At 44.1% G+C, this 27210-nt stretch overlaps 1 protein-coding gene across 6 annotated transcripts in view; it reads right to left on the reverse strand.

Moving 5' to 3' along the window:
- The window catches only part of gpr63 (G protein-coupled receptor 63), a 96696-nt gene extending 70017 nt beyond the window's left edge, over positions 1-26679 (reverse strand). For 5 of the 6 annotated variants that reach the window (XR_012100346.1, XR_012100345.1, XM_073057510.1 and 2 more), the window contains exons 1-2: positions 26474-26679; positions 18923-18994 (exon numbers count right to left, since the gene is read on the reverse strand). The gene's annotated coding sequence lies outside the window, so the exon portion shown is untranslated. Of the gene's footprint in view, positions 1-18916; positions 18995-26473 lie in introns of all 6 variants that reach the window. The other variant, XM_073057511.1, reaches the window with a different exon arrangement.
- Between the last annotated feature and the right edge of the window lie 531 nt (positions 26680-27210).

Here is a 27210-nt window from a genome sequence, read left to right on the forward strand (position 1 = left end):
GAAACCTCTTCAATGCCTACACATACTTCATGAGATTCAGAGGCTCAAAGATTCAAGACTGAAAGATTCCAAATACATTTATTATTAAAGTCTGTATGCAGCATACAACCCTGAGATCCATCTTCTATCCCACGGTTACGAGACCAATTAATTCTTCCAGTCAGGACAAGGAGTCAGAAATTTTTATTTTCAGATGTAATTTAAATGTTTGTTAATTACTTTAAATGATTTGCTGGGAGCTTTCGGTCAATTAATTAAATAAAAAAGCTTGGTTTCAAGGGAGATGTAAATCAATCTGTTGAACAACATCAAGCCAGTTTAACACAGACACAATCTGCTACGTTCAAGGAGGATTATGTATGTGGGTGAGCAGGGTTTGCTATGCTATTGTTGTTTCTTTGTTTGTTGTATTCTCTGTTGTTGTGTTCTGTGTTGTTTTGCCAGCATTGTGGGCATGCTATCTTGGTGCTGGAATGTGTGGCAACACTTGCAGGCTGCCCACAGGGCACCCTCGGGTGTGTTGGTTGTTAATGAAAACAACACATTTCACTGCATGTTTCAATGTACGTGATAAATAACTGTGAATTCAGCAGACTGATTCATAACCTAAGCGTAGAAATATTTGTAACTTCTCAGTAGTGGTGGTGGTGTGATCACTCAGGTCGGGTTTGATGTTCTCCTAAGGGGTTGTCCATTCCTCAGGCTGATCAGGGATCCACATCTCTGAAGGGCTTCTAGACCCCACAATGCTGCCCCCTTCTCCACAATGCTGATCGCCATGGGACGCTATCCAGGATATGAGGGTGGATTCCCTTAATGGCGAATGCCTGTGTGAGAATTTTGTCTAACATGTGGGAGGCTGATGCACAGGCAGCCACCACACAGTTCTTGACGGAGCGGGGTCAGGGTTCAGTGGTATAGAATGTAAGATGACTGGGGACCCCTCATCTACCTTCACTGTTGTTGTGATGTGTCGTCATCTTCCACCAGCTCCACTGAGACCCTGGCTGGATCGCTCTTTGTCTGGAACCTTGCCGTTCACCTTCACGCTATTGACAGTATTGCTCTCTGGATCTGAGGAACTCACAAGCCTCTCCACCGTGACAAGGTGACGATCCTCAGAGAAATTTTACAAATATGGTGCCAATAATAAAATGCAGAGCCCAGAGAAACAATTCCTCAAGTTCAGCCTTCAAAATCCAAACTATGCTGTTTTCCCTTCAAAAGAGGAAGCAAATATTACAGCAAAGTGTAATCACAATCACTTAGCAACTAGAAACAGAGCAGATGGCAAATGGTGAAAGACAATGAAAGTGGGATTGATATAAATTAAATTCTCCATAACCTGCAGCATCCTGACAAGCATTTGTCCACTAAGATCACCAAACAACATTCAAATTTAAGTTCCAGTTTATTGTCATTCAACCATACACATGTACACAGTGAAACAAAATAAAAGTTCCTCCAGACCAACAGTCCAGATAACTCACACACATAAAGAAATATTACCAAAAATAAATAATCAAATAATAAGGTGCACGTACAACACAAGTTGAAAAGTAAACAGTATAATGCCACTCGTACTTTGTGAGACCTGAATGGTGGCAAGGAGTTCAGGATTCTCATGGCCTTGGGGGAGAAAAGCTGTTTCCCTTCCTAATGGTCCTTGTCCAAATGCTACAGCAGCTCCACCCTGATGGTAGGGGGATGGACGAGATAGCTGGACGGATGGGAGGGGACATTGACAATGCTAAGGGCGTATGTAGTGCTCCTGATAAATATCTTGGATAGGTGGAAGAGAGACCCTGATGATCCTTCAGCAGTCATCACAATCCTTTCTTATGGTCAGAGGACTTGTAAATCCCAAACCAGAAAGGGTTTACTTATCACTCTTTGCAATGTTCTATTTGAAAACATTGATTGATCTAGTCTGAGACAGCCTGCTGTACATGTGAACTAGTCTGAGATGGCCAGTTCTACATAAGAACTAGTCTAAGATGGTCATTTCTACATGTGCTGAACTAGTCTGAGATGGCCAGTTCTACATGTGAACTAGTCTAAGATGGTCAGTTCTACATGTGGTTAAACAGTCTAAGATGGTCAGTTCTACATGTGGTTAAATAGTCTAAGATGGTCAGTTCTATGTGTGGTTCAATAGTCTGAGATAGTCAGTTCTACATGTGAACTAGTCTAAGATGGTCAGTTCTACGTGTGGTTTAATAGTCTGAGATAACCAGTTCTACGTGTGGTTTAATAGTCTGAGATGGCCAGTTCTACTATCTGGGTAGACCTGGGGCTAGCAAGCCCATCGCGTTAAAAACCCAAAGCTACAGAAATGCCAACAGAAGCTGGAGAGACCTCATCAAAGCGGAAGGACATTTGTCTCGAGTACTCACAAAGACGTGTGGTGAAAATGGAAGCCACTTCCAATTTGGCCCAGGGCTGAGGACTTTGGTGAGCTGCTGTTGGCAGCCCATGCCCCAGTAGGGGTGATAGGCTTTCGAACCCTACATCAGAGATTGAGGAGCTAGATGTTTTCTCCGTGAACGGGAGTGTCTGCGAAACACCGATAGTCACAGACGCTTTGTCAGTCATTGATCAAGATGGGTATATGGAAAGGGTATATGCAAGCAGGATTTTGCAACTAGAGGTCATGGGCTAAGGGTGAAAAGTGAAATGTTTTAAAGGAAACATGAGGGGGAACTTCACGAAGAGGGTGTGGGAGTGTGAAACCAGCTGCCAGTGCAAGTGGTGGGCACAATGTCAACGCTTAAGAGAAGTCTGGATAGGTACATGGGCGTTGGGGTACAGAGAGCTATGGTCCAGGTGCAGGTCAATGGGAGTGACAGTTTAAATGGTTTGGCATAGACTGGATGGGTCAAAGGACCTGTTTCTGTGCTGTATTTTTTCTATGACTCTATCTAACTTAAATGGACTAACCAAACAAAGGCAACCATCCATACTGCTAAATAAGTAGAACTGGCAGCAAAACTGCACTCAGATCTCTGGAATGAACAAAATAATCTTGAACTTGGCTGTTGAGATATTTCATTTTGTTCAGACCTTTTCCCCTCCCATTCACATAACACTGAAATAAACACAATTCAAATTCTAGATACATCTGCTGCCTTTGGCATTTGTAGAGTTTCTAGTGCAGGATGTCTAGCACCTCCTAAAAATCTATACAAAGACACTTCATTTTGAAATCAGGTTGTTCCAAAATATCTTGTATTCCAAAAATGGAAATATATAGTGTGAAGAGTAAGTGAGGAGAAAAAAATTGTGGTTTTTCAAAAGATAGGAGAAACAAGTTTATTTTTCATTCATTTATTTAGTGATTCATCACAAAATAGACCCTTCTGGCCCTTCGAACTACACCACCCCAGCAACCCCCAACAAACCCTAACCTGGGCAATTCACATTGACCAATTAACCCTCTCAATACGTCTTTGGATGGAGGGAGGAAACTGCAGAACCCAGAGAAAAGCCATGTATCCTACAGGGAAGACGTACAAACTCCTTACAGGGAACACTAGGATTGAACTCTGAAGTCCCCAGTAACATTCTCCGAACTCCAGAATGCTACTAGGGAGGAGATTTTGCTTGTAGGACAGCAAATATCATTCATATTTCCAAAACAGCTCCACTATGCTACCATGGTGCCTAGTGGAGGTGCTTTAGAAATCTGAATGTTAGCAGGGAGGAGGTGGTTGCTCAGAGTTCAATTCTGGCATGCTCTGTAAGGAGTTTACGATTTACGTCAACGATTTAGATGAAGGCATTGAGAATAACATCAGCAAGTTTGTTGATGATACTAAGCTGGGTGGCAGTGTGACATGTGATGAGGATGTTAGGAGAATTCAGGGTGACTTGGATAGGCTGGGTGAGTGGGCAGATACTTGGCAGATGACGTTTAATGTGAATAAGTGTGAGGTTATCCACTTTGGGAGTAAGAACAGGAAGGCAGATTATTATCTGAACGGTGTAAAGTTAGGTAAGGGAGAAGTACAAAGAGATCTCAGAGTCCTTGTTCATCAGTCACTGAAGGTGAATGAGCAAGTGCAGCAGGCAGTGAAGAAGGCTAATGGAATGTTGGCCTTTATTACAAAGGGAATTGAGTACAAGAGCAAGGAAATCCTCTTGCATTTGTACAGGGCCCTGGTGAGACCACACCTGGAGTATTGTGTACAGTTTTGGTCTCCAGGGTTAAGGAAGGACATCCTGGCTGTAGAGGAAGTGCAGCGTAGATTCACGAGGTTAATTCCTGGGATGTCAGGACTGTCTTACGCAGAGAGGTTAGAGAGACTAGGCTTGTACACGCTGGAATTAAGGAGATTGAGAGGGGATCTGATTGCAACATATAAGATTATTAAGGGATTGGACAAGATAGAGGCAGGAAATACGTTCCAGATGCTGGGAGAGTCCAGTACCAGAGGGCATGGTTTGAGAATAAGGGGTAGGTCATTTAAGACAGAGTTAAGGAAAAACTTCTTCTCCCAGAGAGTTGTGGGGGTCTGGAATGCACTGCCTCAGAAGGCAGTGGAGGCCAATTCTCTGGATGCTTTCAAGAAGGAGCTAGATAGGTATCTTATGGATAGGAGAATCAAGGGATATGGGGACAAGGCAGGAACCGGGTATTGATAGTAGATGATCAGCCATGATCTCAAAATGGTGGTGCAGGCTCGAAGGGACAAATGGTCTACTTCTGCACCTATTGTCTATTGAGTTTGTATGCTCTCCCCGCGACTGAATGGATTTCCTCCCACGATCCAAAGACATACCAGTTAGGAGGTTAATTTGCCCTGTGATGAGGCTAGAGTTAAATAGTGCTGTGCAGAGCAGCTCATTGGGCCGGAAGGAACGGTCCTTCCCCGTATCTCTAAGTAAATAATAATTAAATAGACAGGGGCATCTTGATGAGTTAGAGAAGTGGGCTGAGGCGTGGCAAATGGATTTCAATGCAAGTGTGAGGTGATGCATTTTGGAAAGTCATACCAAAGTAGGATTATATGATGAAAGGTAGGGCACTAGGGAATGCAATGAAACACAGGAACTTAGGAATGCAAGTGCCTAGTTTATTGAAAGCGGCGTCACAGGTAGACAAGACTGTTGGAAAAGGTGTTGAACACTTAAATGGACCAGCCAAATAAGCTCAAGATTTAGCTGTGGGACCAGCAAATGGGAAAATTGGAAGAGGGAACATCACCACTGACTAGTAAACTGAACACAAAATAACAGCTAATGACAGCTGGAAAAGGAACGATGCTATTTTTGTAGTGTGGAAAAAATCAGCGATCAATAACAGACTGTGTCACCATATTGTTAGCAAGTGTATTGGAGGGGTCATGACTGTCACATGACAGCACTGCCCACCACCAGGTCGGAAAGCACACCACCTGCCAATCAATGCACACCTAACCATAGCCTTGTACTTGGTCTTGGAGAATTGGCCTTTATAATCAGCTTAACTCTGCTGGCATTGAGCCACTGGCCACCTGTGAATTACCTGGACTGGACAATCCAGCCCTCCTGTACTTGGCCTTGGGCCATTAGCCAGCTTAATTAGCTTAACTTGGCTGGCACCGAGCCATTGGCCCCCCGTGAAATACCTGGGCAGGAACTTCCAGCCCTCCTGCACTAAAAGGGTGCCACGTGTGCCGGACTTGCTCTCTTTGCCACCTCCGAGGGATCACCCTGCTTCACTCAAGGCTGAGAACCGTGGAACGGCGCTGGAGAAACTGTTGGTGAGCTTTGCATTGAATAGGGTTGGCAGCATTGATTATTGCCCCTAACAGCATAGAGCCGTGCCTGCACTGAGTCAAGGAGTGACAGGTATCGTATTGACTTTTCCCTGGGGGGTAGGTGTGTGTGTGTGTGTGTGTGTGTGTGTGTGTGTGTGTGTGTGTGTGTGTGTGTGTGTGTGTGTGTGTGTGTGTGTGTGTGTGTGTGTGTGTGTGTGTGTGTGTGTGTGTGTGTGTGTGTGTGTGTGTGTGTGTGTGTGTGTGTGTACACTTTGTTCCCACGTGATTTTCCCACATTCGTTATTAATTTTCTGCGTGTGTTTTATTGCTGATCCAATTTTTCCCATGACTGCTGTAAATTGTGTGCATGTGCGTGTTTCTTCTGTTGCCATTTTCCCACATCTGCCTTCTGTAAATAAAACCCTTTACTACCAAAACTGTGTGTCCAGAGTCCTTGCCTTTGAGACCTACCAAATGAAGAAATTCACTTAAAACAAGAAAGGCTTAAATGAGCAAATTGTGCATTAGAAGAGAAAGCTTTTGATTTTGAGCATCCAAAACATAATTTATTTTTAAAAAGTAATTTCAGTTGCTTAAATGCAAGAAGCCTACAATATAGGGCAGTGAATCACAGTAAAGCCAGTCCAAAACCCCTAGAGGGCAAATGTTGAGACTACTTGTAAATTAAAATACAAAAATGACCAAAGATAGTAGTGAAAACTTGGAATATGGTGAAATGGAAGGAGGACAGTGAAAGATTGCTTTTAGTTATTGTTTTTAGAGAGCTTTGATCAATAGTCAATGATCCCTCCAGGAGGGGTTTAAATTAATATGGCAGGAGGATGGGAACCAGTATGATGGAGCTGAGGATGAGCCAGCAAGTTTACAGGTAGATGATGGGTGTAACATGAATGTAAGGAAAGACAAGTCAATGATTGGGTACAAATGCAGACAGAGCAAAGAGTTAAACTGTAGCACAGCGGCAAAATTCAAAAGGGCAAACAATGCAGGACTGAAGGTGCTATATTTAAATACGTGTAGCAGTTGGAATAAGGTGGACAAACTCGTGGTGCAGTTACAGATTGGTCGGTATTATGTTGTGGGCATCACCAAGTCATGGCTGAAAGGGCATAGTTGGGAACTTAAAGGATGTACTTTGTATTGGAAGGACAGGCAGGAAGGCATAGGTGGTGGTGTGGCTCTGCTGGTAAGAGATGGAATTACATCTTTAGAAAGAGGTGACATAGGGTCAGAGAATGTGGGTGGAGTTATGGAACTGCAAGGGTTAAAAATAAACATTATGAGAATCATGTATAGACCTCCAAACAGTAAAGATGAGGAGTTGAGATTGCAAAGGGAGCTGGAAAAGGCATGTAATAAGTGTAATGACACAATTGTAATGGGGGACTTCAATATGTAAGGGGATTGGGAAAATCCGATTGGTGTCGGATAGCAGGAGAAGGAATTTGTTGAATGTCTACGAGTTGGCTTTTTTAGAGTAGCTTGTACTTGAGCCTACTCAGGGAAAGGCGATCTTAGATTGGGTGTTGTGTAATAACCCAGATCTTATTAGGGAGCTTAATGTAAAGAAACAGTGATCACAGGAGCATAGGATCATAGGACAGCGATTATAATATGATTGAATTCATACTGCACTTTGAAGCATAAGTCACATGTATCATTATCTCAATGGAACAAAGGGAATTACAGAGGCATGAGAGAGGAGTTACACCAGGTGGACTGGAGGGGGATACTGGTGAGGATGACAGTAGAGCACAGGTGGCCGAAGTTTCTGGGAAGAGTTCACAAGGCGCAGGATAGAAATGTTCTACAGAAGAAGTTGTTCTCAAATGGCTGGGTAGGCAATCGTGGATGTCAAGAGAGTTCAGGACTGCATAAAAGCCAAGGAAAGGGCATATAAGGAAGTAAAAGTGAGTGGGAAGTTGGATGATTGGGAAGCTTTTAAAATCCATCAAAAGGCAACTAAAAAAGCTAGAAGGGAAAAGATGAAATATGAAGGTAAGCTAGCCAATAATATAAAGCAGGATACCAAAAGTTTTTTTTAAAATTTATATACAGAGTAAAAGGGAGGTGAGAATTGATATTGGACTACCAGAAAATGATGCTGGTGGGGTAATAATGGGGACAAAGAAATGGCAGATGATCTTAATAGGTACTTTGCATCAGTCTTCACTGTAGAAGATACTAGCAGTGTGCCAGAGTTCCATGGGTGTCAGGGAGCAGGAGTGAGTGCCATTGTTATTACAAAGGAAAAAGTGCAAGGCAGACTCAAAAGTCTTAAGGTGGATAAGTCACCTGGACCAGACAGACTACATCCCAGAGTCCTGAGCGAGGGTGCTGAAATTAACGGATGTACTGGTCATGATCTTTTAAGAATCACTTCATTCTGTCATGGTTTCAGAGGACTGGAAAATTGCAAATGTCACTCCACTCTTTAAGAAGGGAGGAAGGCAAAAGAAAGGAAATTATAGGCCAGCTAGCCAAACATCAGTGGTTCGAATAGTGCTGGAGTCTATCATTAAGGACAAGGTTTCGGGGAACTTCTAATGATAAAATAAGTCAAAGTCAGTATGGTTTCTGTAAAGGGCAATCTTGCCTGTCAAATCTGATAGAGTTCTTTGAGGAAGTAAGCACGGTGGACAAAAGAGAGGCAGTGAACGTAATTTACTTACATTTTCAGAAGGCCTTTGATAAGATGTCACATAACTGCTTAACAAGATAAAATCCTGTGGTGTTACAGGAAAGATACTGGCATGGATGGAGGAATGGCTGACAGGCAGGAGGTAGTGAATGAGAATAAAAGAGGCCTTTTCTGGTTGGTTGCCAGTGACTAGTGGAGTTTCTCAGGGGTCATTGGGACTGCTACTTTTCACACTGTTTGGCAATATTTAGATAATGAAACTGATGGCTTTATGGCAAAGTTCGCAGATGATATGAGAACAGGTGGAGCAGGAGGTACAGCTGTGGAAGCAATGCGATTGCAGCAGGACTTAGACAATTTAAAAGCAAGGGCAAAATAGTGGCTGATGGAATACAGTGTTGGGAAATGTATGTCAATGCATTTTGGTAAAAGTTACAATAGTAACTATTATCTAAATGGGCAGAAAAAGCAAACATCAGAAATGCAGAGGGACTTAGGTGTTCTCATGCAAGACTCCCAGGAGGTTAATTTACAGGTTGAGTTTGTGGTAAACAAGACAAATGCAATGCTGGCATTTATTTCAAAGGGAATAGAATATAAAAGAAAGGTGATAATGCTGAGGCTTTATAACACACTAGACAGGCTGTACTTGGAGTATTGTCAACACTTTTGGGCCCCATATCTCAGAAACGATGTGTTGTCATTGGAGAGAGTCCAGAGGAGGTTTAGAAGAATGATTCCAGGAATGAAGGGGTTAACATATGAGGAGTGTTGAGCAGCTTTGGGCCTGTACTCACTGAAATTTAGAAGAATGCAGGGGTATCTCACTGAAAGCCACCGAATGCCGAAAGGACTTTTTGGGGTGTACGTGCAGAGGGTGTTTCCTATGGAGGCGGTATCCAAAACGACAGGGCACAGCCTCAAAAACTGAGGGGCGACTGCAGCCTTTTTCAGCCAGAGAGTAATAAATCTGTGGAACGCTCTGCCACAGACTGCGTTAGAGGCCAAGTCTATGTGTATATTTAAAGGCAGAAACTGATTGTTTCCTGATCAGTCAAGGCATCGAAGGATATGGCAAGCATGGGGTTGAGTGGGATCTGGGATCAGCCATGATGGAATGGCTGAGCAGACTTGATGGGCTGAATGGCCTAATTCTGCTCCTACACCTTATAGTCTATATAATTGTAACGACCTGGGAAAGGTTTCCCTGTAGCAGCAGTGTTTGGGTTATGACCAGAGGTAACGGGGGCTTTGGAATGTGCGCTGTCCAATGAGGGGAGTGTTTTTCTTTCTTGTGTACCTGAGAGAAGGGATTTTGCAGGATTTTGGTTCGGAAGAAGATGGAGAGAGAAGATGCCAGAACGGGGAAGTCGTAGACTGCAGGACAGAGCGGACTTGGAATGGGGTCAAGAGTCGACACGGAATGATGGGGGGGGTGGGAGTCAATGGAGAACGAACAGACGGGAAAACAGTGAATTCCAATGTTGTGCATTAGACTGTTAAATGAAAATGGGCCCTTTATCTTTTTAGTTTTTTTATTAACTGTATAGCCAAATTAAAAATTACAAAGCTCAGTCTAATTGCATATGGTGCACTGTTTGTTATTTTGTGGTTCTGATTTATAACTGGGGAGCACATCACGCAGCATCCACACAAACAAGATTTCTCAAGTTTGGCCGGGCAGGGGGCTGTCTTCTCCTAGATTAACGAGGCTGGCCGAACCTGAGGGTCACACACCTAGGCAAAGTAATTACAGGAGCACTTCATATACAGGGCCTTGCCATTGACAATGATCCTTCCCATCCATCCAGCTATCTCTTTGAGCCCCCCCTCCCCCCCCCCCACTATCAGGCAGGATGTACCGTAGATTTAGGACAAGAACTATTAGGATGGGAAATAGCTTCTTCCCACAGGTTATGAGACTCCTGAACTGCCTGCCACCAGCCAGGTCTCATCACGTATAAACCGCCAGTACTGTTATACTGTTTACTTTTTAACTTGTGTCATAAATGCACCTTATGCTAAAAGTCAATCTTCTGGAATTATTCCTTCATGTGTCGTGTGTGAGTTGTGTGTACACTGTTTTGCACCTCGGTTCAGAGGATTGTTGTTTCACTTGGTGATATACATGTGTAGGTTTGAATGACAATAAACTTGAACTTGAGATACAACACGTTAACAGGCCCTTCCGGCCAAAGGAGCCTGTGCCGCCCAATTACACCCATGTGACCAATTAACCCATACATCTCTGGAACGTGGGAGGAAACCCACGTATCCACAGGGAGAACATACAAACTCCTGACAGGCAGCAGTGGGAATCGAACCTGGGTCTGCTACTGTAATAACCCTGTGCTAATCACTATCTACTGTGCCGTCCCAGTGAGGAATGTGCAAATTTGTGACAGAAATGAACATGCTAACAAAATGAAATATAATACTGATGAACATTAGGGTTAATTTTTGACAGGAAAAGAAATGAGGTTTGTAAAATCACAGATTCTCTATGCCCAAGACACTGGAAGTGCAAAGAGGTTAGGTGCTTACAGTCATAGGCACTAGAGCACAGAAACAGGCCCTTCAGCCCATCTAGTCTGTGCTGAACTCTTACTGTGCCCAGTCACATAGACCAGCGCCTCCCATTCATGTACCTATCCAAACTGCTCTTAAATATTAAAATTGAGCTCAGATCCACAACTTGGGTTGGCAGCTCATTTTACACTCTCACCATCCTCTGAGTGAAGAAATTCCCCTTAAACATTTCAGTTGGGTTGCCATTTAACAAAGCACAGGCACTATCGAATTCAGTTTTGGCTTCTCGTAGTCATCCTGCTTGGTAATTGAGAGAGCAAAGAGTCAACGTTTCAGGCCGAGACCCTTCCTTTCGGCCTGAGACGTCGACTGTTTATTCCTCTCCATATTTGCTGCCTGACCTGCTGAGTTCCTCCAGCATTTGTGTGTGTTGCTTTAGATTTCCAGCATTTGCTGATTTTCTCATGATTGCAATAATGTACCTATAAATTGTTTGTTTGTGCAATCCTAGAAACTTCCAGAAGCTTCCTAGTTTCTCTACAAGTATCACACCAACTGAATCTGGCGATTTCACAGGTCATTTTCATAAGATATAGGAGCAGAATTAGGCTGTTTGACCCTTTGAGGCTGCTCTCGCATTTCATCATGGCTGATCCATTTTCCCTCTCAGCCCCAATCCGCTATCTTCTCCCGTATCCTTTCATGCACTGACTAATCAAGATTCTATCAACATCTTCCTTAAATATACCCAATGACTGCCGCCTGTGTTAAAGAATTCCACAGATTCACCGTTCCCTGGCTAAAGGAATTCCTCCTCATCTCCATTCTAAAAGGATACCCCTCTATTGTACTAAAATCTTAGGCACGCATATATATATAGCTAGGGTGCCTAAGACTTTTGCACAGTACTTTATTTGTCAACGTGGAATGGAGAGAAGTTTGTAAATCCGACAGAAGCAAAGGATTTTGGAAATGGTGAGGGTGGAGCACCATGGGAGGTGGATAGGATAGGGGGTAGAGAAGGGGTGCCAGGGGCAGGAGGTGGCACAGCTGCAGACACACCCAGCCCTAAGACACCAGCCATGGGCATTTAACTCCAGTCGGTTTATTGATCATCACAGAATGTCTCTCTGGTGCTTCCTGCTCTCTCCCCTCTCCCTTTTTAATTTCCCAACCATAAACTTGTGTACAGTTCTGGTCACCGAATTATAGGAAAGATGTCAACAAAATAGAGAGAGTACAGAGAAGATTTACTAGAATGTTACCTGGGTTTCAGCACCTAAGTTACAGGGAAAGGTTCAACAAATTAGGTCTTTATTCTTTGGATCATAGAAGTTTGAGGGGGGACTTGATAGAGGTATTTAAAATTATGAGGGGATAGATAGAGTTGACGTGGATAGGCTTTTCCCATTGAGAGTAAGGGAGATTCAAACAAGAGGACATGAGTTGAGAGTTAGGGGGCAAAAGTTTAAGGGTAACACAAGGGGTAATTTCTTTACTCAGAGAGTGGTAGCTGTGTGGAATGAGCTTCCAGTAGAAGTGGTAGAGGCAGGTTCGGTATTGTCATTTAAAGTAAAATTGGATAGGTATATGGACAGGAAAGGAATGGAGGGTTATGGGCTGAGTGCGGGTTAGTGGTTACTAGGTGAGAGTAAGCATTCAGCACAGACTAGAAGGGCCGAGATGGCCTGTTTCTGTGCTGTAATTGTTATATGGTTATAAATCCCTTCTCCCTGTTCCCTTCCCACTTTCAGTCTGCAATAGAGACCCATATCAGAATCAGGTTTATCATCACTCACATGTCACAAAATTTGCCTTTTTTTTGTGGCAGCAGTACAGTGCAATGCATAAAATTACTAAAGTTCTGTGCAAAAGTCTAAGACACCCTAGTTCTATATACAGTATACATGCCTACGGCTCTTGCACAGTATTGTAGCCCTTCACGTTTCCATTCATGTGCTTTTCTAAGATTCTAAAATATCCCTAATGTATCTGCTTCTGCCACCACCTCAGCAGCATTCTTCACACACCTTCCACTCTCTTTGTGTAAAAACGCCTACCTCTGACATCCCCTCATACTTTTCTCAAATCATCTTCAAACCATGTCCCCTGGTATTAGTCATTTCCTCCAGGAGTAGAAGTCTCTAGCTGTCCACTTGATCTATGGTAAGGCTAAAGCAAGACTAATTTTTACTGAAGCAAGACACACAAAATGCTGGAGGAGCTCAGCAGGTCAGGCAGCATCTAAAAAAATGAATAAACAGCCAATGGCAAGAACATCGATTTCTTCAACTTCCAGTAATATTCTCTCCTGCCCCTTCTTTATTTCCCCAGTCTGGCATCCCATTTACCCCTTGTCTTCTTCTCACCTGCCTATCACTTCCCCTGGATCTCTTCCTCTTTATCGCATGGTCCACTCTCCTCTCCGATCTGGTTCCTTCTTCTCCAGCCCTTTGCCTTTTCCACCCATCACCTCCTAGCTTCTCACAGCTTCCTCCTCCCCCACCCACCTGGCTTCATCTATCACCTTCTAACTCGTACTTCCCTGCCCCCCCATGTCCTTATTCTGGGTTCTTCCCAATCCTGACGAGGGGTCTCAGCCCGAAACGTCAACTGTTTATTCATTCTCATAGACACTGCCTAACCTGCTGAGTTCCTCCAGCATTTTGTGTGTGTTGCTCTGGATTTCCAGCATCTATAGAATCTCGTGTTTATAATTTACCAAAGTTACCAAAATTCAAAAAGCAGAGAAGTACAATTAATAAAAGCTTTGTTTTTTTTTAAATTCCCTCACGCTCACGTGTACAATACGTATGAGTAGTTTATATAAGCAGCACGTTGTGTAGGAGGTTTGTGACAAAGTCTAAATTTCCAGCTACTAACTGAGTCACACACATCTCATTGACACACAATGCCAAAATCCATGTTATTTAACCATGGAAAACAAAGCACAAGAAATGAACAAATATAAAACAGCTTAGAGGTGTTCCATTTGTAAATCAGAGATCAGATAAGACCCACATTTGCTTCCTCTGACTTCTAAACACAGCAATTTCATTCTGATTAAATCGTATTATTTGGTTATTTATTAAACTGGATGCAGTGAACTATAGAAATAAAAGGCAAAGTTATTAAACCTTTTTTTGGCACTTTGCATACACTGTTAATGCAGTGTTAAAAATACACATCAGCTGTTACTGTCGGCTTTGGTGCAGCACCCTCTCACAGTATACAAAAACTGCAATGAACCATCAGCTCAGCAGAATAGGCTGCGGTCGACCATCACTGCAGGACCCGTATGTGTCTGGGACAAAGTAGGGGGCAGGAAAAATCATTCTGGACGCTACCCACCCTGCAAATTGCCTTTTCCAAAAGCTCTCCTCTGGAAAGCACTGAAGGACTATTAAAACAAAAATGTCACGTCATCTTAAAAGTTTCTTCTCCCAGGCAGTTAATCTGATCAACCCACATCCCCCTCATCCCCCTCTGACTGTTACCCCTGTCACTGCACTCACTGAACTGTAAGTACTTTACCAACCACTACTTATGATGTTGTTTACATTGTAAATGCTATTTATTCACTTATATGCATTTTATTCTATATCTGTACTTTGACATTATATTTATTTAATTCTTTACAATTGTTGAATGTTGTTTTTTTGTTGTATGTCGCACCAACTCCCCACGGCAGATTTCTGATACATGTAAATGTATATGGTGAATAAAGTTGATCCTTCACTCTACTCCATAAACTAACTTATGGAGACCCCTCATAGCCGTCTGGGTAGCCTCCAACCTGATGGTATGAACATCGATTTCTCCAACTTCTGGTGATTTCTCCTCTCTCCTCCTCCTTTCTTCTTCCATTCCTCATTCTGGCTCTCCTCTCATCTCCCTCTGGTGCCCCTCCTCCTTCCCTTTCTCCCAAAGGCCACTCTCCATAGAACCATAGAACACTACGGCACAGTACAGGCCCTCCAGCCCTCCATGTTGTGCCGATCCATATAATCCTTAAAAGAAGCACTAAACCCACACTACCCCATAACCCTCCATTTTTCTTTCATCCATGTGCCTGTCCAAGAGGCTCTTAAATACCCCTGATGTATTAGCCTCCGCCACCATCCCTGGCAAGTCATTCCAGGCACTCACAACCCTCTGTGTAAAAAACTTACCCCTGATGTCTCCCCTAAACTTCCCTCCCTTAATTTTGTACATATGCTCGCTGGTGTTTGCTATTGGTGCCCTGGGAAACAGATACTGACTATCCACCCTATCTATGCCTCTCATAATCTTGTAGACCTCTATCAAGTCCCCTCTCATTCTTCTACACTCCAAAGAGAAAAGTCCCAACTCTGCTAACCTTGCTTCATATGACTTGTTCTCCAAACCAGGCAACATCCTGGTAAATCTCCTCTGCACCCTCTCCATAGCTTCCACATCCAAAATAAAGAAAGACTCTCCTCTCCTATTGGATTCCTTCTTCTTCAGCTCTTTGCCTTTTCAACCTATCAACATTCAAGATTGTTTGATGTCACTTCCTGTACACAGGCATAAGGAGAACAACATAATTGTTTTTCCAGATTGGATGCAGCACCAAAAAAAAACACAAAAGATAAAGAACACAATAATAATAAATATAAATACTTAAGATAGTTATTATACATAGAGTGATTGTCTGTCCATAAAGTACGCAACACATAGGGCACCTGACAGGAAATAACTAAGCAGTGAGGGAGTTAGTGGGTAGTGCTGCTGTTCAGTCTTACTGCTTCACTCCTAGTTCCTCACATCATCGCCATTTTCCCACCCTCTTTACTTTCCTTTCGCATGGCTTCACACATCATCTGTTAGATTGTGCTCCTTGTCCTCCCCTTTCTTATTCTGGTTCTTCCCCCTTTCTTTCCAGCCCTGATGAAGATCCACTGTTCATTGCTCTCCACAGATGCTGCCTGATATAAATCCTCCAGCATCTTGTGTGTGTTACTGATGAAGTTAAAGTAGCCTTATTCTATTTGCTTGTGCTGGACCTGCACTCGGTATCAGTCGGAGCTCTAAATTAATGTATTTTTTGCAAAAGAAATAACACGGAACGATGTTGCAGATTCAGACACATAACCTGCACGTTTTGACACAAGGTCACACATGTCCTCATTTGGATGTGAGGTTACACCAATGCTCCATTTGGTGTCCAGTACATTCACAATCCCCTGCTTGTTCCAGTCAATCGTCATCCCCCAGTAAATGCAACATTCAAAAGAATAACCCATTCCCAGTCACTGGGATTGCAAAGGCATTGCAGAAGAATATATACAAGAGCATTATTTTTAATACATCGATCCCTTCACTTTAAGTATTACCCAATCTTTCTTATTGACAATTTGTTTTCTTGAATAAACATCTAGGGTTCAAATTTAACAGTCACTGACTCTTTTTTTTTAATAAGGGTTGCAGTTAGCATAACGCAATTACAGTGCTAATTACTCGGGTTCAATTCTGCCACCGTCTGGGTGGAGTTTGCACGTTCTCCCTATGACTGCGTGGTTACCAAAGCAATTGGTCACATGGGTGGAATTGGGCGGCGCCGTCTCACTGGGCCGGAAGGGCCTGTTACCGTGTGGTATTTCTAAATAAATAAAAATAAAAGGATTTGTTTTCTTGAATAAATTTCTAGGGTTCCAACTTAGCATTGCAAATGCAGTGTTGGCACTTATTTCAAGGGAAATAAAATATAAAATCAAGGAGATAATGCTGAGCCTTTATAAGACACTGGTCAGGCCACACTTGGAGTATTGACAACAGTTTTAGGCCCCAAATCTCAGAAAGGATGTGTTGTCATTGGAGAGAGTCCAGAGGAGATTCATGAGGATGATTCCGGGAATAAAAGGGTTAACATATGAGGAGAGTTTGGCAGCTTTGGGCCTGTACTCACTGGAATTTAGAAAAATGTGTGGGGATCTCATTGAAACCTACCAAATGTTGAAAGAACTAGATAGGGCAGATGTGGACAGGATGTTTCCTATGGTGGGGGTATCCAGAACTAGAGGGGTGACCCTTCAGAACAGAAGGAAGGAGGATTTTTTTTTAGCCAAAGATTGGTGAACCTGTGGAATGCTCTGCTACAGACTGCAGTGGAGGCCAGGTCCGTGGGTATACTTAAAGCGGAAGGTGATTGGTCGGGGCATCGAGGGATATGGTAAGAGGGCAGGTATATGGGGTTGAATAGGATCCAGGATCAGCCATGTTTAACAAGGTGCCACACATGAGGCTGCTTACCAAGTTAAGAGCCCATGGTATTCCAGGAAAGTTACTAACATGTTAGAGCATTGGCTGATTGGTAGGAGGCAGCGAGTGGGAATAAAAAGATCCTTTTCTGGTTGGCTGCCAGTAACTAGTAGTGTTCCACAAGGGTCGGTGCTGGGACCACTTCTTTTTATACATATAAATGACTTAGATGATGGAATAGATGGCTTTGTTGCCAAGTTTGCAGATGATACAAAGATTGGTGGAGGGGCAGGTAGTGTTGACAAAACAGGTAGGATGCAGAAGGACTTAGACAGATTAGGAGAATGGGCAAGAAAGTGGCAAATGAAATACAATGTTGGAAAATGCATGGTCATGCACTTTGGTAGTAGAAATAAATGTGCGGACTATTTTTTAAACGGAGAAAATCCAGGAATCTGAGATGCAGAGGGACTTGGGAGTCCTTGTGCAGAACACCCAAAAGGTTAACTTGCAGGTTGAGTCAGTGGTGAGGAAGGCAAATGTCATGTTAGCATTCATTTCAAGAGGTCTAGAATTCGAGAGCAAAGATGTGATGCTGAGGCTTTATCAGGCACTGGTGAGGCCTCACTTTGAGTATTATGAACAGTTTTGGGTTCCTCATCTTAGAAAGGATGTGCTGGCTTTGGAGAGGGTCCAGAGGAGGTTCACAAGGATGATTCCAGGAATAAAATGGTTATCATACAAGGAACGTGTGATGGCTCTGGGCCTGTACTCGCTGGAATTCAGATGGATGAGGGGGGATTTCATTGAAACCTTTCAAATATTGAAAGGCCTAGACAGAGTAGATGTGGAAAGGATGTTTCCCATGGTGGGAGAGTCTAGGACGAGAGGGCACAGCCTCAGGATAGAGGGGCGCCCTTTCAAAACACAGATGCAGAGAAATTTCTTTAGCCAAAGGGTGGTGAATTTGTGGGATTTGTTGCCACATGCAGCTGTGGAGTCCAGATCGTTGGATGTATTTAAGGCAGAGATTGATAGGTTCTTGATTGGACATGGCATCAAAGGTTACAGGGAGAAGTCTGGGAACTGGTATTCAGAGGGATATAGAAGAAAGGATCAGTCATGATTGAATGGTGGAGCAGACGTGATGGGCTGAATTGCCTAATTCTGTTCTTATGTTTTATTATCTAACATCCAGTGACTCAGATTTTGAACCAATAAAATCTAAAAATTGCCCTTTCCAACAAAAACAGTACCAGATCAGGAGTTAAAAGCAGAATGCCTCAAAGTACAAAGTTCAACGTAAATTTATAATCCAAGAACATACATATCATCATGTACAACCCTGAGATTCATTTTCTTGTGGGCATTCACTGGAGAATGAAAGAAATACAATGAAAACCACACACTAAGACTGACAAACAACCAACATGCAAAAGATGACAAACTGCACAAAAATAATAAATAAATAATACTGAGAACGTGAGTTGTAGAGTCCTTCAAAGTGAGTCTGTAGGTTGTAGGATCAGTTCAGAGTTGAGGTCAGTGAAGTTATCCATACTAGTTCAGGAGCCTGATGGTTGAGGGGTAATAACTGTTCCTAAACCTGGTGGGACACAAGGCTCCTGTACCTACTTCCCAATGTAGGTAATAACTGTTCTTACACCAGGTGGGACCTAAGGCTCCTTCCCAATGAAGGTACAGGAATATCTATCCGTTATCCATCTATAATATAGCTATAATATTTGAAAATTTCAATTACAGTTACCCGACATCCTGGTGCATCACACAAATCCACAAAGAGCAGCTGGTTCCATGCGTGGGATACAGAACTGGCTTCCTGAAAAATATTCAAAAAGAAGTGTGTCAGAAATTTTGTTTCTATATATTTCACCTCTGCAATTAACCCTGCAATTCTTGTTTGACTCAATTTAACCAAAGAACGATATAACCACTTAGTGATGATGGAAATGATTTACTGAGAGAAGCAATGTAACTGGAAACACATGCTCACAATCCAATTTCAAAGAGCCAAAAGCTACTTCAATGGATCATTTCACAGGAACAGTAGGAATGCACTCAATTCTATGATTTTTCCATGACTTCTTTCGAATTCGAGATATGAACATGCATCTTCAATTTAAGTATGATATATTAACAGGTGACATTCCTTCCCTCTACTAGCCTGCAGGTCACCCAGGGGCAGGTGTAGCACCTGCTTAGCCCCACAGTCAGGGTCACGTGAATCCACGGGGGCAGCTGGTGGATGGTATGAGCAGCTGGTGCATATCACAAGTCCGGGTTATGCGACCACTGATGCCAGGCAGACAATCTCTGAAGAGTACTGATAATGGCTGGGGTCACCCGTCTTGTAAAGACACTGCCCAGAAGAGGGCCATGGCAATCTTCTGTAGAAAAGTTTGCCAAGAACAATCATGGTCATGAGACCATGATCGCCCACATCATATGACACAGCACATGTTGATAAGGACATTAACACGGCTTCTTTAAGCAAACTATCACTGTAAGGAAATATGGTGATAGAGTCATAGAACACTGGCACACAGAAACAAACCCTTCGCCCCATCTAGTCCATGCCAAACCCACGACTCAAACCCATCAACCTGCACCCAGACCACAGCCATCCATACCCCTCCCGTCCACGTACTGATCCAAATTTCTTTTAAATGTTGCAATCGATCCCACATCTACCACTGGCAGCTCGTTCCGTACCCTCATAACTCTCTCAGTGAAGGACTTCCCCCTTACATTCCCCTTAAATATTTTACCTTTTACACTTAGCATATGGCCTCTAGTTCTAATAGACAATAGACAATAGACAGTAGGTGCAGGAATAGGCCATTCAGCCCCTCTAGCCAGCACCGCCATTCACTGTGATCATGGCTGATCATACACAATCAGTACCCCGTTCCTGCCCTCTCCCTATATCCCTTGACCCCGCTATCTATAAGAGCTCTATCTAACTCTCTCCTGAATGCATCCAGAGAATTGGCCTCCACTGCCTTCTGGGGCAGAGCATTCCACATATCCACCACTCTCCGGGTGAAAAGGTTTTTCCGCATAATCTCGCCCAAGCTCAGTGTAAAAAGTCTACCCTACCGATACCATTCATAATTTTACATATCTCTATCAAATATGTTCGAGTATATATATAAGCGGCTGAAGAAAAACCACAGAATAGTTTCCCTTTCTGTAGCACAATTAAACATATTAAGAGTCACGCTTCTCAATCGTATGACAGCTTTTCTGTTCACAAAAACAGGTTGATTGTTTTCCACTGATGTTGACTGAAAGGCTGAGCATTGAACAAGAATTCTAGGATAACCAACCTTCTGAACGGTGTCGAGGTTGCAGAGTTTAACTTCTCAATCTAGAAATGTTACGTGCCATTATGCCGTTGGTGTTTAGGGCAGGGATGGAGGTCCTCTCTCTCCGTTGGCGTGCAAGTCTTCCTTCATCATGCCAGAGGTTTCTTCTCAGTTCTCTCTACTGTCAGCAATGTAAGCCCTAAGTGGAGACTCAGGAATACCACTGCACTCAGACGCAGAAGGATTCTTTATCGCTCTTTCCTTAACAGTTTTGTTTTACCAGTCAGGGGTGTTAGCCCTAAGCTGAACCCCTGAACCTGGGCCACTCTTAGTCTGGTCTCTACCCTTTGACCTGTATGGCATGGGCGTTCCTACCAAGAGCCGAAGCGTAAAGCCCTGACTCCAGCCAGCACAGCTCTCCAGGTTACTGGGGCATGCAAGCCTCCATATCCGCGGTAGCATGACGGTCAGCTGTTACAGCTCGGGGTGTTCCAGAGTTCCGGCTTTGATTCTGTAAATAGACTCTGTACATCCTTTTTGTGGAACGTAAGTGTTTTCTCGGGTCCTCCCACAGTTCAAAGATGTACTGGGTGGGTCATTGCCAATTGTCCTAATGCTAATTAGGGTTAATCGGGGCTCTCGGGGGATGCTGGTGCGGGACGGTTCAAAGGGCCAGAAAAGCCTACTCCGCGTTGTGTCGCTAGATAAACAAACCAAACCACGGCACGTCTGGGCCTCTTGCAGGAATCCAAAGGCCACAACCAGTTTTGCTCAGAATCATACAACTATGGGGAGTGTTTGACATAGAATATAGAACATTACAGCACAACCCAGGACCTTCGGCCCCACAGTGTTGTGCTGGCCTTTTAACCTACTCTAAGATCAATCTAACCGTTTCCTTCTGCATAACCCTCCACTCCTCTATTTCTTAAATGCCTCTAATGTATCTCCCTGTATCACCACCCCTGGCAGTGTGTTCCACACCACCACTCTCTGACATGCCCCACCCCCCATAATCTCTACCAGTTACCTTAAAATGGTGCCCGCTCATATTAGCCATTTTAGCTCTTGGGAAAAAGTCTCTGACCATCCACATGATCTATGCCTCTGATTATATTGTACACCTCTATCAAGTCACCTCTCATTCTTCTTCACTTCAAAGGGAAAAGCTGTAGTCGCTAAACCTATCCTCATAAGACATGCTCTCTAATCAAGGCAGCATCCCGGCAAATCTCTTCCGCACCCTCTCTAAAGGTTCTGCAACCTGGAGGTACAGTCAGAGCAGAAACTCAATGAATGACTGAGTAAGGACTCGAGTCTGAAACAGATCTAACATGATTAGCCGTATTTTAGTATGTATTATTTTTGCTCAGCATCACAGTTTGTAGTACACAAGTAATTCTACAGAGGCATCGGCAAGTATAACAAAACATCAATTCAAATAGGACAGGTGACACAAAGCTTTGTGAAAAGGATACAGTGCTCAAGTTGTGAGCACAGAATTAGCGCCTTCATCCCTTCAGATCTGTGTTGACCTTTCTGTCCCTCCATACTAACCCTATTTGTTCACACGAGAAAATCTGCAGATGCTGGAAATTCAAACAAAACACACAAAATGCTGGTGGAACACAGCATCTATAAGGAGAAGCACTGTCGACGTTTCGGGCCAAGACCCTTCCTATTTGCTCACTCTAGGTTCATATTAATTTCATGTTTATTGTCAATAAACCATACACATCTATACAGCTAAAGGAAACATCATCCCTCTGGGTGAATACGTACAGTCACACACAGCACAGATAGTCACCATAGAGTCACAAAATAACATTAGCACAAGTCCCTCAGTGGCAGGGCCTAAAGATCGATGGCGTAGAGGCGTATGAGTCAGCCGCATTCAAATTCGATCCAACTTTTCTTCCACGGAGTGAACACGGGACAGCAGCACCAACAGTGGAGCCAGCTCTCACACCAGTACTGCTCCCCAGTGTTCGCCCTCTGGAAGACAAGCTGGACTGCCTTTGTTTGCGGTTGACCCAGCGTGAAATAAGGACTGTTGCATGTTTGTTCTTACAGAAACATGGCTCTAGGACAACATCCTTCTACGTCTTACCTATTTAAATGTCTATCAAAGTGTCTCTTAAACATATCTTACCCCTCCATCTACTCTCGTAACAAGTTCCGGTAATCACACCATGTGTAAAAAAAACTTTTCACAACTTCCGTTTAAAACTCTTTCCACATACCTTACATGTATGCCCTCTTGTTTCTGAGACTTCAGCCCTATCTGAGCATCTTGTAATTTTACATACCTCTACAAGATCGGCCATAAGACCCCAAGACACAGGAGCAGAATTAGGCCATTTGACCCAGCGTCTACTCCTCCATTACATCATGGCCGTTTTATTACCCCTCTCAACCCCATTCTCCTGCCGTCTCCCCGTAACTGTTAACACCCTTACTAATTAAGAATCCATCATCTTCTGCTTTAAATACACAGTCGGCCCTCCTTATCCGCGGGGAATTGGTTCCAGGACCCCCCGCAGATACCAAAATTCGCGGATGCTCAAGTCCCTTATTTAACATGTATCAGTGCGGTGGTCTTCAGGACCCAGCGGAACCCCGGACCTTTTAACATGTTGACATTAGGACCTGGTGGTGCAGCTCTGAATTCACAGTGTTTCTGTTCACGAAAATAATCACGATCGTGATTGAAAATAAGGTGGAAGTAATAAAGCGATCGGAAAGAGATGAAACGCCATCGGTCATTGGAAAAGCGTTAGGCTACAGTCGGTCAACGATCGGAACAATTTTAATGGAGAATGTGAAAGGCCCTGCCCCGATGAAAGCTACAATTATTAATAAGAAACGCAGTGGTTAAATTATTGAAATGTGTATGTTTCTTAAGTGTTTTATATGCATAGAAAGGTAAAATATGTACTATATACTAAGAAAAACGTTTGACTAACTGACGCTAAATAATACCGGATGTACCTGTTCCGACTTCAAATCCGACTTAAAGACGGACTCAGGAATGGAACTCATTCATAACCCGGGGACTGCCTGTACTTCTAAGTCATTTCTAGATTACTTATAATACTAATACAATGTAAATGCTATGTAAATAGTTGTTATACTGTATTGTTTAGGGAATAATGACAAGAAAAAATAGTCTGTACATGCTCAAGCAACGAGTGCTGGAGAGAGAACGTCCAGGTTTTCCCAATCCGCAGTTGGTTGAATCCGTGGATAAGCAGGGCCGACTGTACTCAATGACCGGGCCTCCACAGCCACCTGTGGTAACAAATTCCACAGATTCACCACCCTCTGGCTAAAGAAATCCCTCCTCATTTCCATTCTTGTATTCTGAGGCTATACCTTCTGGTCCTAGGCTCCCCAGAATAAGAAACTTCCTCTCCACATCCACACTACCCAGATCTTCCAATATTCGATAGATTTCAATGAGATCCCCCTCAGTCTTCTAAATTCCAGCGAGTACAGACGCAGAGCGATGAAAAGAAGAGGGCATGTCCTGGGCGGTGGGAGCCCTTAGTGATGGATACTTGGCTTTTTGAGGCATCACCTTTTGAAGATGTCCCTGATGATGGGGAGGCTGGTGCCCACGATGGAACTAGCTTAGTTTAACAACACTGCTCCTTTTTCAGGGCATCTACATCTTCACTACCAACCTTGACTCCATGGTGTCTGTAACTGAGTTAAATACCATGGATCATTAAGAGCACTGGCACTGGCTGCATCACCATCCGATACGGAGGGGCCACTGCAGAGGATTGGCAAAAGCCGCAGTAAGTGGTAAACCCAGTCGGTTCCACCATGGGCACTAGTCTCCCCAGCAATGAGAACACTTTTAAAAGACAATGCCATCCATCATTAAGGATCCCCATCACCCAGGCCCTCTTTTCATTGCTACCATCAAGGAGGTACAGGAGCCTGAAGACATACACTCAACTTTTCAGGAACAGCTTCTTCCCCTCCCTCATCAGATTTCCGAATGGACAAAAACCCACGTACATTACCTCATTATTTTTTTGTTCTCTTCTTGCAGTACATATTTAACTGTTAATACATATCTCTTACTGTAATTTACAGTTTTTATTTTATTATTACACACTGCTTTATGCTGCTGCCACAAAACAACATATGCCGGTGATATTAAACCCGTTTCTGATCACCCAAGACTCTTGCACCGAAATATAATCAATCCTCAGAACAGCAGCAGAAACTCACCCACCCAGCTAATACAGCCGTATTCCTTCAGCTTGTCTGACAAACTCTGATAAACACTGAAGCTGCATGCTGTGTTGAACTTCAAACCATGCAACAGTAGTCACTTATCACTGCATGCTCCACATCTGAAACACTGCTCCTGCTTCTCCCACGTGACTGAAACTCTCATCCATGCCTTTTCCAGTACTTGTCATGCATGGCTCCCAAGCTCAACTTCAACAATTGCAGGGCTGCCAATCGTCTTCCCACCCTGCAGTAAATCCCACGCATTCTTACCGGTACCCCTCATCTCCGTCCGGAGTTCCAACTGACTGAATCAGAATCAGATTTATCATCACTGACGGACACTGCTCTGACTGCCTGTAGGAAAGTGAATCCAGAGTAGTGAACGGAGACAGCAGCACGGCGGTGTAGTGGTTAGCACAGACGACCGGGGCTCAATTCCCACCGCTGCCTGGACACTCTCCCCATGTGACCACGTGGCAGCTCTGGTTTTCTCCCACAGTCCAAAGACCTACCGGTTGGTAGGTTAATTTGTAAATGTCCCATGATTAGACCAGGGTTAAATCAGGGGTGGGGGGGGGGGGGGGGGGGGTTGTTCCAGGGCAGCTGGCTCCGGTAGGGCCTGTTCTGCACTGTATCTCAATAAACAAACAATACACTCAGGGCCACTTGGTTAGGCAGAGGAGGAACATGTGGCTATGGGTGTACTCTGTTGCAGCTCATCCACTTCAGCACACCACTGTTGTAACATGGTTATTTCAGTTACTAAAAACTACAATAATAAATAGTGTAGAAGAGAGGTTAGTGAGGGAGTTCATGGAGCTGATGGAGGAGGGGAAGAAACTGCTCCTAAAACATTGAGTGTGCATCTTTCAAGCTGAAATCATTCCAATTTTAGATACATCAGAAACAGAATTTTAAAAATATTCCAGATATCAATCCCATGAAGATATTCCACAGCATTTTTCATTAAGCACTCTACAAAGGAGCGATCTTGTGTTACTTGGATGTCATTTACTTTGAAACATCGCAAATCTGCAAATAAAATGCCTGATTTCCACTCATGCTTTCTTAAATGCAGCGTTTCAACTCACGTCATCAGTATTAACTAACATGTATCTTTACGAAAGCATAATTTGAGTTACTCATGTAGGCATTAAAAAAATCAACAGTTGCAATTATAGCATCTGTGGATTTTGATTACGCTATTTTATGCCATTAAAGCACGCAAATCGAAGTATTAGGTTACTAACCCCACACAGGACCAATTTCTTCATCAAACGTAAATCACTTCGTATCTCGAGTAACACAAAAATGCTGGAGGAACTCAGCAGGTCAGGCAGCATCAATTGAGAGGAATAGAGACGTTTCGGGCCGAGACCCTTCATTAAAACCCCGACCTGCTGAGTTCCTCCAGCATTTGGCATGTTGCTCCAGCAGCTGCAGAATCTCTTGTGTTTATCACTTCGTCTCTCGTTGTTTTGCCACAGTACAGTAATACATTAAATGGTAAAATATTAAAAATAGTTAACACTAATAATTGGAATCGAGGGGGTTTGCAAACGGGGGGCAATATAAACCCCGATCCCAGCTCCTTTTTTGATTTGATTTTACTTTACTTTGCAAAGAAACTTGAAGCATAGTATTAATGCTTTATTTATCCAAAAGCGAGCGGAGCCGGAGCCGGAGCCGGAGCGCGGGTGGCGAGCATCCAGTGCTCGGCTGGGAAAGCGCTGCCTTACCGGATCGGGGCTAACTTTCACCCGCCTCATCAACCATTCCTCTGCCCGTCGCTCGTGAACGGAGCCATCCCCGGCGCGGCTTCGCATCAGATGGGAGAATCGGCCGGCAGGGGAGAAGACGGTGGCGGTGACAGAAAAGCGGCCGCCGACTTGCCCCACGCTGTGTCTCGGATACACTTTGCCCGGGGTTGGATACACTGTATCCGCGTCGCTGCGCCGCCGCCGCCGTCACGTGTCAGGCGGCCGCCCCTCCGCGGGCGCAACACCCGGGCCCCTGGCGTCATGCGATCCGCTCCGCCTCTCGGTCATCTTCCCGCAGCTGCCGTCAGGAGCCGCTCTTCCCCTTCTCCCGGCTCCCGTCGGGCGGGAGGGACAGCAGAGTAAAGACCCTCACCACCGGGTTCAGGAGCAGATCTTCTCCTTCTCCCGGCTGAGGGACAGCAGAGTAAAGACCCTCACCACCGGGTTCAGGAGCAGATCTTCCCCTTCTCCCGGCTGAGGGAGGGACAGCAGAGTAAAGACCCTCACCACCGGGTTCAGGAGCCGCTCTCCCCTTCTCCCGGCTGAGGGAGAGACAGCAGACTAAAGACCCTCACCACCGGGTTCAGGAGCCGCTCTTCCCCTTCTCCCGGCTGAGGGACAGCAGACTAAAGACCCTCACCACCGGGTTCAGGAGCCGCTCTTCCCCTTCTCCCGGCTGAGGGAGGGACAGCAGAGTAAAGACCCTCACCACCGGG

This window comes from Hemitrygon akajei, chromosome 9 (genome assembly GCF_048418815.1).
Source record: "Hemitrygon akajei chromosome 9, sHemAka1.3, whole genome shotgun sequence".
In the NCBI taxonomy this organism is placed as follows: Eukaryota; Metazoa; Chordata; class Chondrichthyes; order Myliobatiformes; family Dasyatidae; genus Hemitrygon; species Hemitrygon akajei.